The sequence below is a fragment of the Gopherus evgoodei genome, chromosome 2 (genome assembly GCF_007399415.2).
Source record: "Gopherus evgoodei ecotype Sinaloan lineage chromosome 2, rGopEvg1_v1.p, whole genome shotgun sequence".
Taxonomy (NCBI): domain Eukaryota; kingdom Metazoa; phylum Chordata; order Testudines; family Testudinidae; genus Gopherus; species Gopherus evgoodei.
In genome coordinates this window covers 134,233,055-134,248,062 of record NC_044323.1, presented here as the reverse complement: position 1 = coordinate 134,248,062, position 15,008 = coordinate 134,233,055, and positions in this window count along the sequence as shown.

Genomic DNA, 15,008 nt, shown 5'->3' with positions numbered 1-15,008 from the left:
CTCAAGACCTTTAATCATTCTTGTTGCTCTTCTCTAGACCCTCTCCAATTTCTCCACATCTTTCTTGAAATGCGGTGCCCAGAACTGGACACAATACTCCAGCTGAGGTCTAACCAGTGCAGAGTAGAAAGGAAGAATGACTTCTCATGTCTTGTTTACAACATACCTGTTAATGCATCCCAGAATCACGTTGCTTTTTTTGCAACAGTATCACACTGTTGACTTATATTTAGCTTGTGGTCCATTATGACCCTTAGATCTCTTTCTGCCATACTCCTTCCAAGACAGTCTCTTCCCATTCTGTATGTGTGAAACTGATTGTTCCTTCCTAAGTGGAGCACTTTGCATTTGTCTTTATTGAACTTCATCCGGTTTACCTCAGACCATTTCTCCAATTTGTCCAGATCATTTTGAATTTTGACCCTGTCCTCCAAAGCAGTTGCAATCCCTCCCAGTTTGGTATCGTCTGCAAACTTAATAAGCGTACTTTCTATGCCAACATCTAAGTCGTTGATGAAGATATTGAACAGAGCCGGTCCCAAAACAGACCCCTGCGGAACTCCACTTGTTATACCTTTCCAGCAGGATTGGGAGCCATTAATAACTACTCTCTGAGTACAGTTATCCAGCCAGTTATGCACCCATCTTATAGTAGCCCCATCGAAATTGTATTTGGCTAGTTTATCGATAAGGATATCATGTGAGACCGTATCAAATGCCTTACTAAAGTCAAGGTATACCACATCCACCGCTTCTCTCTTATCCACAAGACTAGTTATCCTATCAAAGAAAGCTATCAGATTGGTTTGACACTGTTTGTTCTTTACAAATCCATGCTGGCTATTTCCTATCACCTTACCACCTTCCAAGTGTTTGCAGATGATTTCTTTAATTACTTGTTCCATTATCTTCCCTGGCACAGAAGTTAAACTGACTGGTCTGTAGTTTCCTGGGTTGTTTTTATTTCCCTTTGTATAGATGGGCACTATATTTGCCCTTTTCCAGTCTTCTGGAATCTCTCCCTTCTCCCATGACTTTCCAAAGATAATAGCTAGAGGCTCAGATACCTCCTCTATTAACTCCTTGAGTATTCTAGGATGCATTTCATCAGGCCCTGGTGACTTGCAGGCATCTAACTTTTCTAAGTGATTTTTAACTTGCTCTTTTTTAATTTTATCTTCTAAACCTACCCCCTTCCCATAAGCATTCACTATGTTAGACATTCCTTCAGACTTCTCAGTGAAGACCAAAACAAAGAAGTCATTAAGTATCTCTGCCATTTCCAAGTTTCCTGTTGCTGTTTCTCCCTCCTCACTGAGCAATGGGCCTACCCTGTCCTTGGTCTTCCTCTTGCTTCTAATGTATTGATAAAAAGTCTTCTTGTTTCCCTTTATTCCCATAGCTAGTTTGAGCTCATTTTGTGCCTTTGCCTTTCTAATCTTGCCACTGCATTCCTGTGTTGTTTGCCTATATTCATCCTTTGTAATCTGACCTAGTTTCCACTTTTTTATGACTCCTCCTTTTTATTTTGTAGGTCATGCAAGATCTCATGGTTAAGCCAAGGTGGTCTTTTGCCACATTTTCTATCTTTCCTACCCAGCGGAATATCTTGCTTTTGGCCCCTTAATAGTGTCCCTTTGAAAAACTGCCAACTCTCCTCAGTTGTTTTTCCCCTCAGTCTTGATTTCCATGGGATCTTATCTTATGGCCCATCAAGAAGAATCCCCTCTCCCAGTGACTCTTCAGAGTGGGCACGTACACAATGGGGGCTGCCCAGGGCTGGTGCAACCACAAAGCAAACTAGGCGGCCGCGTAGGGCGCCAAGATTTGAGGGCACCAATAAGAGGTGCCCAAAATCTCTGGGATGCTCACCTGGCCTCAGCTAAATGTGTAACCTTCTTCCCACTGCTGTGCGAAGGGGGCGCTGCAGCTTTGATCAGCTCCAGCTGGCGGGAAGTGATGTCATTCCTCCTCTGGCTGCCGCGCCCTGCTCACTGGTGCTCTGGTTCTGCCCCAGGCCCCTGCCCTTGCTCATTCTCGCCCTGCTCCCCCTCCCCTGAGCTCTGCAGCAGGGATGGGTCTGCACTCACTAGCGGGGAGAGGTACAGAGACCCAGACCCAGCCGTGCCGCTGGTGAGTGCTAGTGAGTGGTTCCTCCATGCCCTCCAAGCCTGCGCTCCCCACCTAAGGCCTGCCCCCTCTTCCTGTCCCCCCGAGGCCTGGGGCACCACACCTCCTCCTCCCGTGGGAGGGGGCTGCATAGTGCCCCAGAATATCTAGGGATGGCCCTGGTACCCTCCACCCTGCCCGCAGCCAGCCCCTGCTGCGCCCCCTGCCCTGTTTCCAGCCAGCGCCACACCACCTGTCTCCAACCAGACCCTGCTGCACCCCCTGCCTGAAGCCAGGTAGCTCCACGTCCCCTCTCTCCATCCAATCCCTGCCACACCCCCCATGCCCAAAGCCAGCCAGCCCCACACCCTGTCAGGTTATTCATTTATTTTCATTAAATATGTAGACTAAATAAAGAAATTAATAAATTTTCAAGCCGAACGTGTATTAATTCCAATGAACAATGCCACATTATGCAATATTCATTTTTGACAGTTTATAATAAGCGATGCTCCAGGGGGAGAGGTGGGGGCGAGGGGACGCAAGGTGGAAGTTTCGCCTAGTGCACAAAATATCCTTGCACCGGTCTTGGGGCTGCCTAACCCCCACATCGCAGAAAAGATCTTTCTACCACCTGGAGAAAAAGTGTAAATGAGGATTGATGACATCACCACTTGGGCCTCTCACCTTCCCCATGTCAACCCCTGGAAGATCGTTTGGAAGACGACGACTTTGTATGAGGAAGTTTGGTTCCAGGTTGAGAGGGAATTCAGTCTGTATCCAAACTGCCAGGAATATTCAGAGCAGTGAGAAAAGCTGTTTGATTCAAATCTTGGTTAGTCTGTTAAAGTTAGAATTTGGACTATTTTTATTTCTTATGTAACCAACTTTGACCTCTGTGTCTAATACTTATAATCAATTCAGATCTATCTTTCTGTAGTTAATAAACATATTTCAATGTCTTATCCTTTCCAGTGATTTTTATATAAAGTGCTTTGGAAAGCTGCTCAGATTACAAAGGCTGGTGCATGTCCCCTATCCTTTGATGAAGGGGTGAACTAATTATTGAGCTTGCACTGTTAAAGAGAAGGTCTTGGAAGTATATGGCAGTATATTTCGGGGGAGAGGGGAAGCTTGGGAGATTTTTTGCTGTTTTCCTGTGTATAGTTCATGAGTGACTTTGAGAGCATTCATGCAATTTATCTGGGTGTGCCTCTGCATGCTGATGGCTGAATGATAACAGTGCGTGGAGGGGGTTGCTGCTTGTCAATGGCAAAGTGTTGTGAGGGATAACACAGGGTGGAAAGTTAAGGGGGCACAGCCGTCTGACAGATCTAGGTTGTACCCTGGGGACCCCATCACACTAAGATATAAAGGGTTTAAATTGCCATGTTTCCTTGTCTCTGTTCCTCAACAAAATTTTGGAAACTGGACAATATAATATACATTACTCACAAATATTCCAAAGTGCTTATGCCACCACCAGAGTAGAAGCAGGCGCTGTACTGAGACTATCTGGGAGCTAGCAGAGCTGCTATTGTGTAGAGAGGGGAGGGGTAGGCCTAGTGTTGGAACAAGAGCAGGAGTAGGCTCCTTTGTGCCCAGCATTGGACCCGAGCAGCCCATTGCCTTGTAAGGAAATGCCGGATTTACAGTTGCCTGTGCAGTCTTACTTTGTTCTCCTTACACATATTTATTATGATTGGAGCTCTACAAATAATGGCTTTTTGGTTAATTGACTGTACCAAAAGTTTTGGGTCGAAGTGAAGCAAAATGTTTTTTAACACTTTGGTGAACCAAAAAGTCAAAGAAAAATACAGTTTGGGGATTAATGAAACTTTCTGTTTAATTTAAGTTTTGTTTCAGTTTTTATTTATTTTTTTTTAAATGAATGAAATTTAGAAAAAAAAGCCATTTTGATATTTTGGGGGGAAAAACTATCAAAACTATTTGGCAAATCAAAACACCATTCCAAAACATTTTATTTTACTTGAATCTGCATCTTTTGGCAACACTATTTGGTCCATTTTTTTCCCCAGTTGTAGTTGCAATAACGTTTTATGTACATAATCACATACTCTTGTTTTCTACAGGATCCTTGTCTTATTCAGTGCACAGGATGTATGCACATAGCAGCACAATTGAGAGTGTGTGGACAACTGTAAACCTGGAATTTCTTTACCTTCAAGTGTTTGATTTTGTAACCTAAATAACATGGGGGGTGGGCATGTGTAATTTTAAATAGGAAGTGTGCTTATGTGGTGTAAACTTATATTGTGTGTGTGTATGTGCACGCATACATGGGCATATGCATCTGTCTGTCAGTCAGGTTGCTCTAGCCTCCTGCTGCAGAAATGGAGTCCAGCTGGATGTTTATTCAACCCTAGAGACAAATTTATGTTATTTTATGTCAATCTACAGTTTCCAGGCTATGTTCACATGGAAATGGGTTAGAAACTTTTTTTTCCTTAAATCTGAATTCTTGTTCACTAGGACCAATGCCTGGCTCTGTTAACAAGCCTTATTACTTAATTAATCATTCAGTCCTTAACCAATTATTTATTTAATTTGCCCCACGTTGGGTTGCTTACGAAGTGGCCAGGGTGGTGAGTCAGCCTAAGGCTATAACTCTCACTGAAGGTAGTGTGTCCTGTGAGTGTTCAACACTTATGAAAACCAGGCCACATTCACCTTTTGCAGTGTCCTCTTGTATTTTTTAACACCTTTGTACTGACCACAATGGAAGAAATTCTTCACAAATAGAGCTTTTCCCTCAGTATTTCCTTTGCAAAACTGTTATCAAAACCACATCTTTAACACACACGCATGACTTTCCCTTTACTATCAGAACAATAGCCAACCCTGTACAAATAAATCATAGCTTCCATTTCTGGGGAGTAACCCTGAAATTAAGCACTTTTGGAGGGGGAGCGTGGGGAGTTGCGCTTCATCTTAGAACTCAGAATAATTACTGGGAGGATATCACCCAAAACATTCTTCACACTAACATACCACTGTAAAACAGTGACACAGAAAAAGGGTTAATTAATGAAATTTTAATTCAACAATTTGAGAATGTGAATTTAGATCTATTGACTGTATGTGAAACCACTGTGTTGCTCTCAATTTTTTTCAGGCATCCTGCTGATGTATATTGTCAGTGTCACTTAGCTTTTCATGTCTGAACATGGAAAGCATGAAGACATTGATTTGAGTTTACAGGAGATTATACTAGTAATGATTTGGAGTCTATTAAAACTGTAGTCATTAGGAGCTAGATTCCTTCTGTTAGATGCAGCGCACAGTTACAAGCAATGTTGACTCATACTGTCCCGGGACAATATTAGGAATCACTCCTTGAATTTCTCAGTAGGCAGGAAAGCACTCCTGCTACATTTCTTTATGGAGTACAAGCCTGTTTCTCCTGCATGCTGGTTCTGCACTGCAGGCTGATGTGGAGCCATGGCCCTGTCTCTCCCTTTCTTGTGCGTGGACACTTTGCACACCCTGGGCCATAGGAGGGACAGAGCAGTAGTGCAAGAACTGGGCCATGTAACCAAGCAGAAGGCTTCACACTCCACTACACAGCACTTTCCTGGAAGAGCCATGCAGACTCTGTGCCTAACTAGTTTTTCATCTGCTTTAATCTAAGGGGGGGAAATAAAAGTTAAAGATACAATATTCATTTTGCTCCTTTGAAAGCAAGTGACTTAAAAAAAATCTTATGAGAAAATACAAATGATTTCTATTCAAAATCTTATTTGTATCACCCAAATTCTGTTTAAAGTTAAGTTGCACTTAATCAGTCCAACTACTGGGTTTAATTCTCCTGTCACAGGCATATAAGAAACTGTAAACTGTGTTAAGTCTGCAAATGCACCGTTGAGGTTTCCACAATACAGCAATGGGGGAACAGGCTAATTAACCATTTGAAATAACTCAAACCACTCTGTCTTAACTTGGTTTCCTTAAATCTTCAAAAATGAGCACATACTTCAACACAAAGTACAAACAAAACCAACACATTTTCACTAATACATTTTCAGTATCATGTACTACTTAGAGTTCTGTGCTATGAACCAAAATACAGATTTACTAAACATCATAGCCACAGATTGAGCAACCAGTATCTTAGAACTTGTCTACATTCAAAGTTTTGTCATAGTAGGTATACCAGGAAAAAACTTCCTAATGTAGACATACTAGCAAAAAAGAACTTTTGCTGGTTGTCACACTGACACTTTGCCTCTTTTCTGGTCTCTAAGAGCCCCCTCTGATGTAAGACTTAGTGTCTTTATTTTCTTGGGATTGAATTTTGCTATTCTCACATTCTAGGACCAGGCCCTGGGCCACAGTACTCTGTGTGTCAACCATTCTTATCCAGCAGGTCAGACTGAGTTCAACACCTGTGAGTCTTCCCTTCTGTCATCTGTGACTAGTAGAATGAATGGGAAGTGTAATGATGAAAGGAAATATTAAGTGGAGGGTAGCAATGAAATGGACAAGAATTGTGTCAATTTCACCAAGCAACTGGCAGGCTCCCACGGTGCATATTTTATTTCAGAAACATCAGGTGTTGGTGTGTCCAGAATGAAGATTGTATAGAATTTCTGGTTTGTGGTAAATTAAAAAAACCAACAACAACAACAACAACAACAAAAACCCTTGAGTTTGTTCTTATTTATGTCCGCCAAAACAGACATCCCTGAGTTTTGGACAGTTTTAGTAATCATTGGTCAGACAGCTTTCTTAGCATAAAAGTACTGTTTATTTTAACAGTAGGAATAAAGTTTTCAGGGGGGAAAAAGGATTTTAAAACAACAAACAGTCTGCACACGTCTGTCTTACCTAAAAGGCTCACCCATGCACTGATTGCCTACATGGTCCTAACTTCTTCAGCACTGTTGTGTCTCAGTTTGGTGCTCTCAAACAACTATTTCTGCTTCCTGCTATAGTTCTTTTGTTTTTCTGTGCTTTGGCAAGTCTGTTCAAAACCGAAAGATCAAAGACTGAGCCTGAGACCCCATACTTTGGTGTTGTCTGTTGTTAACTCACATAGTTTGCGGAGAGGTGGCTTATATTGTACCATTATCCTTCTCTCTATCATTTTTTTTCCTCAGGCAGATTCCTGTTGAGTTATCAATATTGTCATAGAGAAAATGCCCTAACAGTCCAGCCAACACTGAATATTCATAAATTTTAACAGAGCAGCTCCAAATCTGTCACACTAGTGGAGCTTACGCTGTTTCAGTAAGAGAAATAAACTATATAAGCAAAAGCACTCTTTTATAATGGCATAACAGCATCTACATAGGGGTTTGCAAGGGTGAGTCTCTCTCAGTCTCTCCAGTTGAAGCTCTTCCAGTTTCTATACATAATACTCATTGGGCCAGAAAGAGAGAGAATCACCTTTCAACCTGTGATGAAGGGACTCACCTGTGTGTGGAGGGAGGGGGGGAATAGATGGATTCCAGTTCCTACTCCAAGGGTTGACAGAGATGAACCCCAACATACCCTACAGACCAGTGGTTATGGCTCTCATTTACAACATAGGAGGCCCAAGTCCAAGACCCTGTTCTGAATTTAGCAGAGTGAGAACTTGAACTGAAGTTTACTACATGCCAGGTGAGTGCTCAAATCACAGGACTATAAGAGGATGTGGGGAGACACCATCATCAACTATTTTTCCTCTTAACTAATCAGCATCATCAAATTAAATTCACAGTTTTGTTTGACCCCAAACTGCATTTTTCAGCAAATAAACAGTTTGTCTGAAAAATTTCACCCATCTCTCTCAGATGCTTCCCCCTAAGAACAGATGAGCTGAGGATAGACAGAATAGGGGTTCTCCCTACAAACATACTTTTGGGTAGGGATACTGGGTTGCAATCCACAAAAAAATGTCATACATTCTCTTCCTCCCACCAGCACAAGCAGGGAGCCCTGAAAAATACATTGCTCCCTGGAGGTCCTACAAGGGCAATACACTTGGCTGCTCCCTTTCCCAGGGGCTTTGTGCAAATGGCACAGTTCAGTCACATTTTCCACTCAAATTTCTTTTCGATATGCAGAACCAAACAGCCAGAAGAACAATGGGAGACAGTTTGAAAATGAAGAAAACAAACAACCCTATAATCATGAGTTTAAAAAATAGTGACCATGCTCTAGGTTTTTTCTTACTCCATTATAACCCAGGGAAATGTGAAGTAATTTAGGAATTGCCGTACCAGATTAAACTATCAATTACTTTTTCTAACAGTGGTCAGCCACAGCTGATTCAAAAGAAGATGCAAGAAACCCTGCTGTCTGCAAACTAGTTAATCTGTTCCCAATTCCTAATATTTAGAAACTGGTTTAAACCCTGAAGCTTAATTTCTTCTAAAATCCTTTTTTAACTTTACTGTTATAATTTTGGATATTGTTAATAGCCATATTAATGTCCAGTCCCTCTTCAACCTTCACTGGACTACCAAAAGGCATGTTTTGCCCTAACAACTATTTTTTTGCTAGATTTCAAGTTCCTACATCAACCAGCAGAGATGCTAGAACAGTTTTATAAAGAAGTAGCACACACTGATTTATAATCACCAAAGGATACTTTTTCATTTATTTACATTTGAAAATAACAGAACTATATTTTGTGGAAACTTTACAAATCAAACAGTGTGAGAAAACTTTGTACACCAAACAGTTTATGCATGGGCAGAGACTAAACATGGAAAATATCAGCCTGAAAGATGAAAAGTTGACAACTGAAAAGGCCCTATACAACAGAAATATTTAATTAGCTACAATGTACAGCTATAAAATGATCATAAATGGTTATTAGAATTTGCATTGTATGAAAAAACAGTGATAAATCACATTTGCGGTTTATTGGTTAAAATCTTGTAAGTAAGTGCATATATGACCCCACTAAAGTCTCATATTGCTGTTGATACCTTAATAATATTCCTGTAAAAACTCTGTATAAATAACAAAAATCTAGACAAAAACAAGTTTAATTTCTTTTTAAGAATAAATACATTTGCCTTAGAAATCAATGTATAAAATTTTCAGGCTGAAAGGTGTAAGTTCCAGAAATTTGTAACCGACTGAAAGCACAAGGATTAAGAATGGAAACCATTATGCAACCTTTATTTATACATATAATGCACACAGACACCCCATAGAAGAGCATATTTAATTTACTTCTATGTAATGAGTTAGTTATGCTTGCGTTACAATAGAATTTCTCTAAAATATTTGTTATACAGAATTTCACAGACTAGTCCACAAGAAATATCCCATATTCAGTTATTGTGAAATGGACAGACAATGTATTTCACGATATATACAGGACTTAGATTTAAAAAGAGATCCACATTGATGAGTGTTTGTAACAGCTCTTGAGGAAGTATAGCTTTGAGTGATGTTAATAAGCGCATCATTTCCTGAAACATCTCTACAGTTTTGTCAGATTTACACTAGAATTTGCTTCTCTATTTCTTTCTCTCTGCTTTGGCTCTTTCACTTTTCATTTTCAGCTCAACTTCATGATGTTCAACTAATACTCTTAGTTTGAAGGCTGTCTTCCTAATCTTGAGAACTCTCTTTGCCTTTTTCTTCTTTCTTAGCTTTGTCAGGGAATCTCTATGACGTGTATCCCTCTCGTTAAAGGATTTCTGATGAAAAGATGGTGATAACTCAGTGTTTATATTCTGTTGCTCTCAATGACTCTGTGTAAAAACTCCCTACCATCCTCTCAATCCCTGCTCTCCTCATATCCTATAAAATGAAAATGGCAAAATATGGTGGCATTGACAAATGCAGAAATAAGATTGGTCACTACATTTTCCATACTATAGTGAAATCACACATTTTAAATGTGTGATTCTATTAAAAATGCTATGCTAAAATATGGAGTTACATTATAAACCATACCACCACTAGTAATAACCATCTTCTTTAATGCAAGTACTGGAATCATTCAGATCAAAATATATAAAATTGATTTACAGGTCCCAAATTAATCAGATGTAGCAGAAGTAGAATCTCTGTTTTCTGGAATCTCTGGTTTCTGGGAGAGCAGGTGGTGTTCTCTTTTATCTATCCAGTAAAGGGTAGGGGCCCAGGCAGAGACACATGCATCATGGAGGTGAATGCCTGGCTGCGAGGATGGTATCACCAGGAGGGCTTTGGCTTTGGCTTCAACACGGGATGCTGTTCCTGGAAGAAGGACTGCTAAGTGCAGATGGGATCCACCTATTGAGAAAGAGGAAGAGACTATTTTGATACAGATTGGATAACCTGATGAGGAGGTCTTTAAATTAGATTCAAAGAGGGCAGGTGACCAAAGCCCACAGGAAGTAAAAAACATGAAGACCTGAGAGAAGGGTCGTAATTTGAGGGGGAGCATGGGCTGTTACAGCAGGGATAAGAGAGAGACAAGACAGAACTGAATGGGGAATCAAATCAGTATCTTAGATGTCTGCATACTAATGCGAGAAGTATGGGAAATAAGGAGGAAGAACTTGAAATGCTACTAAATAAACACAACTATGACAGTTGACATCACAGATGGGATAACAAACATGACTGGAATATTGATATAGCAGGGTACAGCTTACTCAGGAAGGACAGTCAGAGGTAAAAAGGGAGGAGATTTGCCTTATATATTAAAAATATATACACTTGGACTGAGGTTGAGATGGAAACAGGAGACAGACTTGTTGAAAGTCTGTGAGTAAGGATAAAAGGGTAAAAACAAGGCTGATGTCATGGTAGGGGTCTACTACAGACTACCTAACCAGGATGAAGAGGCGGATGAGGATTTATTTAAGCAACTAACAAAATCATCCAAAGCACAAGACTTCGTGATGATGGGCGACTTCAACTATCCAGACATCTTCTGGGAAAATAACATAGCAGGACACAGATTATCCAACAAGTTCTTGGAATGTATTAGAGACTTTTTTTATTTCAGAAGATGGAGAAAGCTACTAGGGGAGAGACTGTTCTAGATTTGATTTTGACAAATAGGGAGGAACTGGTTTGAGATTTTGAAAGTGGAAGGCAGCTTGGGTGAAAGTGATCATGAAATGATAGAGTTCATGATTCTCAGGAATGGTGGGAGGGAGAAGAGCAAAATAAAGACAAGAAGGCAGACTTTAGCAAACTCAGGGAGTTGGTAGGTAAGATTCCATGGGAAGCGGGTCTAAGGGGGAAAACAACTGAAGACAGTTGGCAGTTTTTCAAGCAGACATTATTAAGGACACAAGAAAAGATGGTTACTCACCTTTGTAACTGTTGTTCTTCGAGATGTGTAGAGCTCACCTTACCATCAACTCTGGAGACTTTCTCCGTGGCAAGGGACTTGATTGCCATCACTGAAGCGGCACCACCCCTACCCCGGGCACCACCAGTACGGGTATTGCAGTCCCTGGGCAACCCGACCCTGACCAGACTGCCGTTGATCAGCTTAGGAGACCGGCACCAATCAAGATCACGGTCCCGCTGCCTCTCTGAGTCGAGACGTCGCTCCTGATCTCGACGTCGCTCTCGGTCTCAGCACCGGTTCTTGCCACGGCGTCAGTCGGGCTCTCGGTACCGGTCGGGCTCTCAATCACCAACACACTACTGCCTGTACCGCTCCAGCTCCCGGCACTGTACCAGGCACCATACCTCCTGGAGCAGATCAGGGCTTAGAGACTCAAGATCCCCGTCGACCTCCCGGCACCGGGCCGGTCGCAGGTCCCAGTCTCACTCTCGGTACCGCTATGAGTACCGGCACCGATCTCCACAAACGAGAGGTGCAAGATTGGTCAGGACTTCGGCTCCAGGTTTTGCTGCTCCACTTTGGCCGTCCAGACACACGTCCGCATCCTCCCACCCGCCTCCCTTCCCGGTCCCTCTTCAGGGACCCCTCTTACGAGCAAGCCCTCCTACAGGAGGTCCAATCTCTCCTCGCTGCAGGAGCTATAGAGGAGGTACCTCTAGACGAGAGAGGAAAGGGGTTTTATTCCCAATATTTTCTGATCCCCAAGTCCAAGGGAGGCCTCAGACCTATCCTAGACCTGCGCGGACTCAACAAATGGATGCTCAAGCTGAAGTTCCGCATGGTCTCCCTGGGAACGATTATCCCCTCAATGGATCCTGGAGACTGGTATGCCGCCCTCGACATGAAGGATGCGTACTTCCATATTGCCATCTTTCCACTGCACAGGAAGTACCTTCACTTTATGGCCAACCATCAGCACTTCCAATTCACAGTCCTCCCCTTCGGCCTCTCCACGGCCCCGAGGGTGTTTACAAAGTGCATGGCCGTCGTTGCCGCCCACTTCCGCCGGCAACAGATACATGTGTTCCCATATCTGGACAACTGGCTCCTCAAGGGATCCACACCAAGATGTGCTGGGGAGCTGTCAGGTGCAGGACTCAACTGCCCTCATGGAGCTGGAGTCGACGGCACCAGTTTTGGCTGTGCCACGGCAGTTATCCGTGCCGGGCGGTCAGCCTTAGGTGCAGTCTCTGGCTGCAACACTGACGTTGTCATCTGACCCTTCGCCGTCTTCGACCTCGGGGAGTGGGAGCGGCATGGGGTCGATTTCGGTGCCAGCGGTGGCCGGTGCCGGGAATCCTTAGGCATTCCGGCGATGTCCGGTGCTGTAGGGGTGCCTTTGCTCACTGACTGGCTCGTGCTCGGTGCCGAGGACGACAGTGTCAGGGCCGCTTCCATCAGGAGCTGCTTCAATCTAATGTCCCGCTCCTTTTTTGTCCTTGGCTTAAAAGCCTTGCAAATTGGGCACTTATCCGATAAGTGCGATTCCCCTAGGCACTTCAAACAGGAGTCGTGGGGATCTCCTGTCGGTATCGGCCTATGACAGGCCGAACACTGCTTGAAACCCGGTGAGCCAGGCATGAGCTCCGGCACTGGGTGCGGGGAAGGGGCTATCCCCTGAACCCAGCAACACTTACTAATTAACAACTATAACTATGAACTACAACTAACTCTAATGAACGATATATATACAATAACAGTAAACTATACTACGAATATAACCAGAAGAGACTACGAGTAGCTAGGGAAGGTGGAGGTCAGTGAAGCCGCACTCCACTGTTTCAACGACCGACACTGTAAGAAGTCGTAAGAAGCGGTAAGAAGGAACTGAAGGGTGACCGGGTCAGCCAGGGTATATATTAGGTGCCATAGCAGCACCACTCCAGGGGGCACCCAGCCGATCCTCCGAGTGTTGATAGGGTAAAAGTTTCTCTGACGAACGTGCACGTGGCGCGCACATACCTAACTGGAATGCATATGAGCAATCACTTGAAGAAGAACAAACTATCCTGCTGTGTAGGAAAGATAGGAACTATGGAAAAAGACCAACTGGCTTAACCATGAGATCTTCAATGATCTGTAAAAGAGTCCTACAAAAACTGGAAACAAGGTCAACTTACAAAGGATTAATATTAGCAAATAACAAAAGTATGTAGGGTCAAAATTAGGAAGGCCAAAGCACAAAATGAGAGTAAACTAGCTAGGGGCATAAAGGGTAACAAGAAACATTCTACATTAGAAGCAAGAAGAGATCAAGGACAGGGTACACCCATTACTCAATGACGTGGGGCACGGGGAACAATAACAGAAAATGTAGAAATAGCAGAGGTGATTAATGACTTCTTGTTTCAGTTTTCCCAGGAAGGTTGGTGGTGGCTGTATATTTAACTGAGTGAATGACATGAAAATGAGGTAGGATCAGAGGCTAAAATAGGGAAAAAAGTTAAAAATTACTTAGACAAGTTAGATGTCTTCAAGTCACCAAGATCTGATGAAATGCACCCTAGAGTACTCAGGGAGCTGGCTGAGGAGATATCTGAGCCATTAGTGATTATCTCTGGAAAGTCATGGAAGATGGGAGAGATTCCAGAAGACTGGAAAAGGGTAAAGATATTGCCAAGCTATAGAAAGGGAAATATGGACAACCTGGGGAATTACAGACCAGTCAGCTTAACTTCTTTACCTGGAAAGAAAATGGAGCAAATAATAAAGCAATTAGTTTGCAAACATCTAGAAGATAATAAGTTGATAAGTAACAGTGAGCATGGATTTGTCAACAACAAATCATGTCAAACCAACCTGATAGCTTTCTTTGACAGGGTAACAAGCCTTGTGGATAGGGGAAAAGCGGTAGATGAGGTATATCTTGACTTTAGTAAAGCTTTTGATACTGTCTCACATGACCTTCTCATGAACAAACTAGGGAAATTTAACCTAGATGGAGCTATCATAAGGTGGGTGCAAAGCTGGTGGCTGGAAAACCATTTCCAGAAAGTAGTTATCAGTGGTTCACAGTCATGCTGGAAAGGCATACCAAGTGGGGTCCTGCAGGAATCAATTCTGGGTCTGGTTCTGCTCAATATGTTCATCAATGATATAGATAATGGTATAAAAGTACACGTATAACGTTTGTAGATGATACTAAGCTGGGAGGGGTTTCAAGTGCTTTGGAGGATAGGATTAAAATTAAAAATGATCTGGACAAACTGGAGAAATGGTCTGAAGTAAAGAGGATGAAATTCAATAAGGACAAATGCAAAGTATTCCATTTAGGAAGGAACAATCAGTTGCACACATCCAAAATGGGACAAGGAAGGAGTACCACGGAAAGGGATCTGCGGAAAGGAAAACTAAATATGAGTCAACAGTTTAACACTGTTGCCAAAAAAGTGAATATCATTCTGAGATGTATTAGTGTTGTAAGTAAGACACAAGAAATAATTCTTCCTCTCTACTCTGCTCTGATTAGGCCTTAACTGGAGTAATGTGTCCAGTTCCGGGTGCCTCATTTCAGGAAGGATGTGTACAAATTGAAGAAAATCCAGAGAAGAGCAACAAAAATTATTAAAGCTCTAGAAAA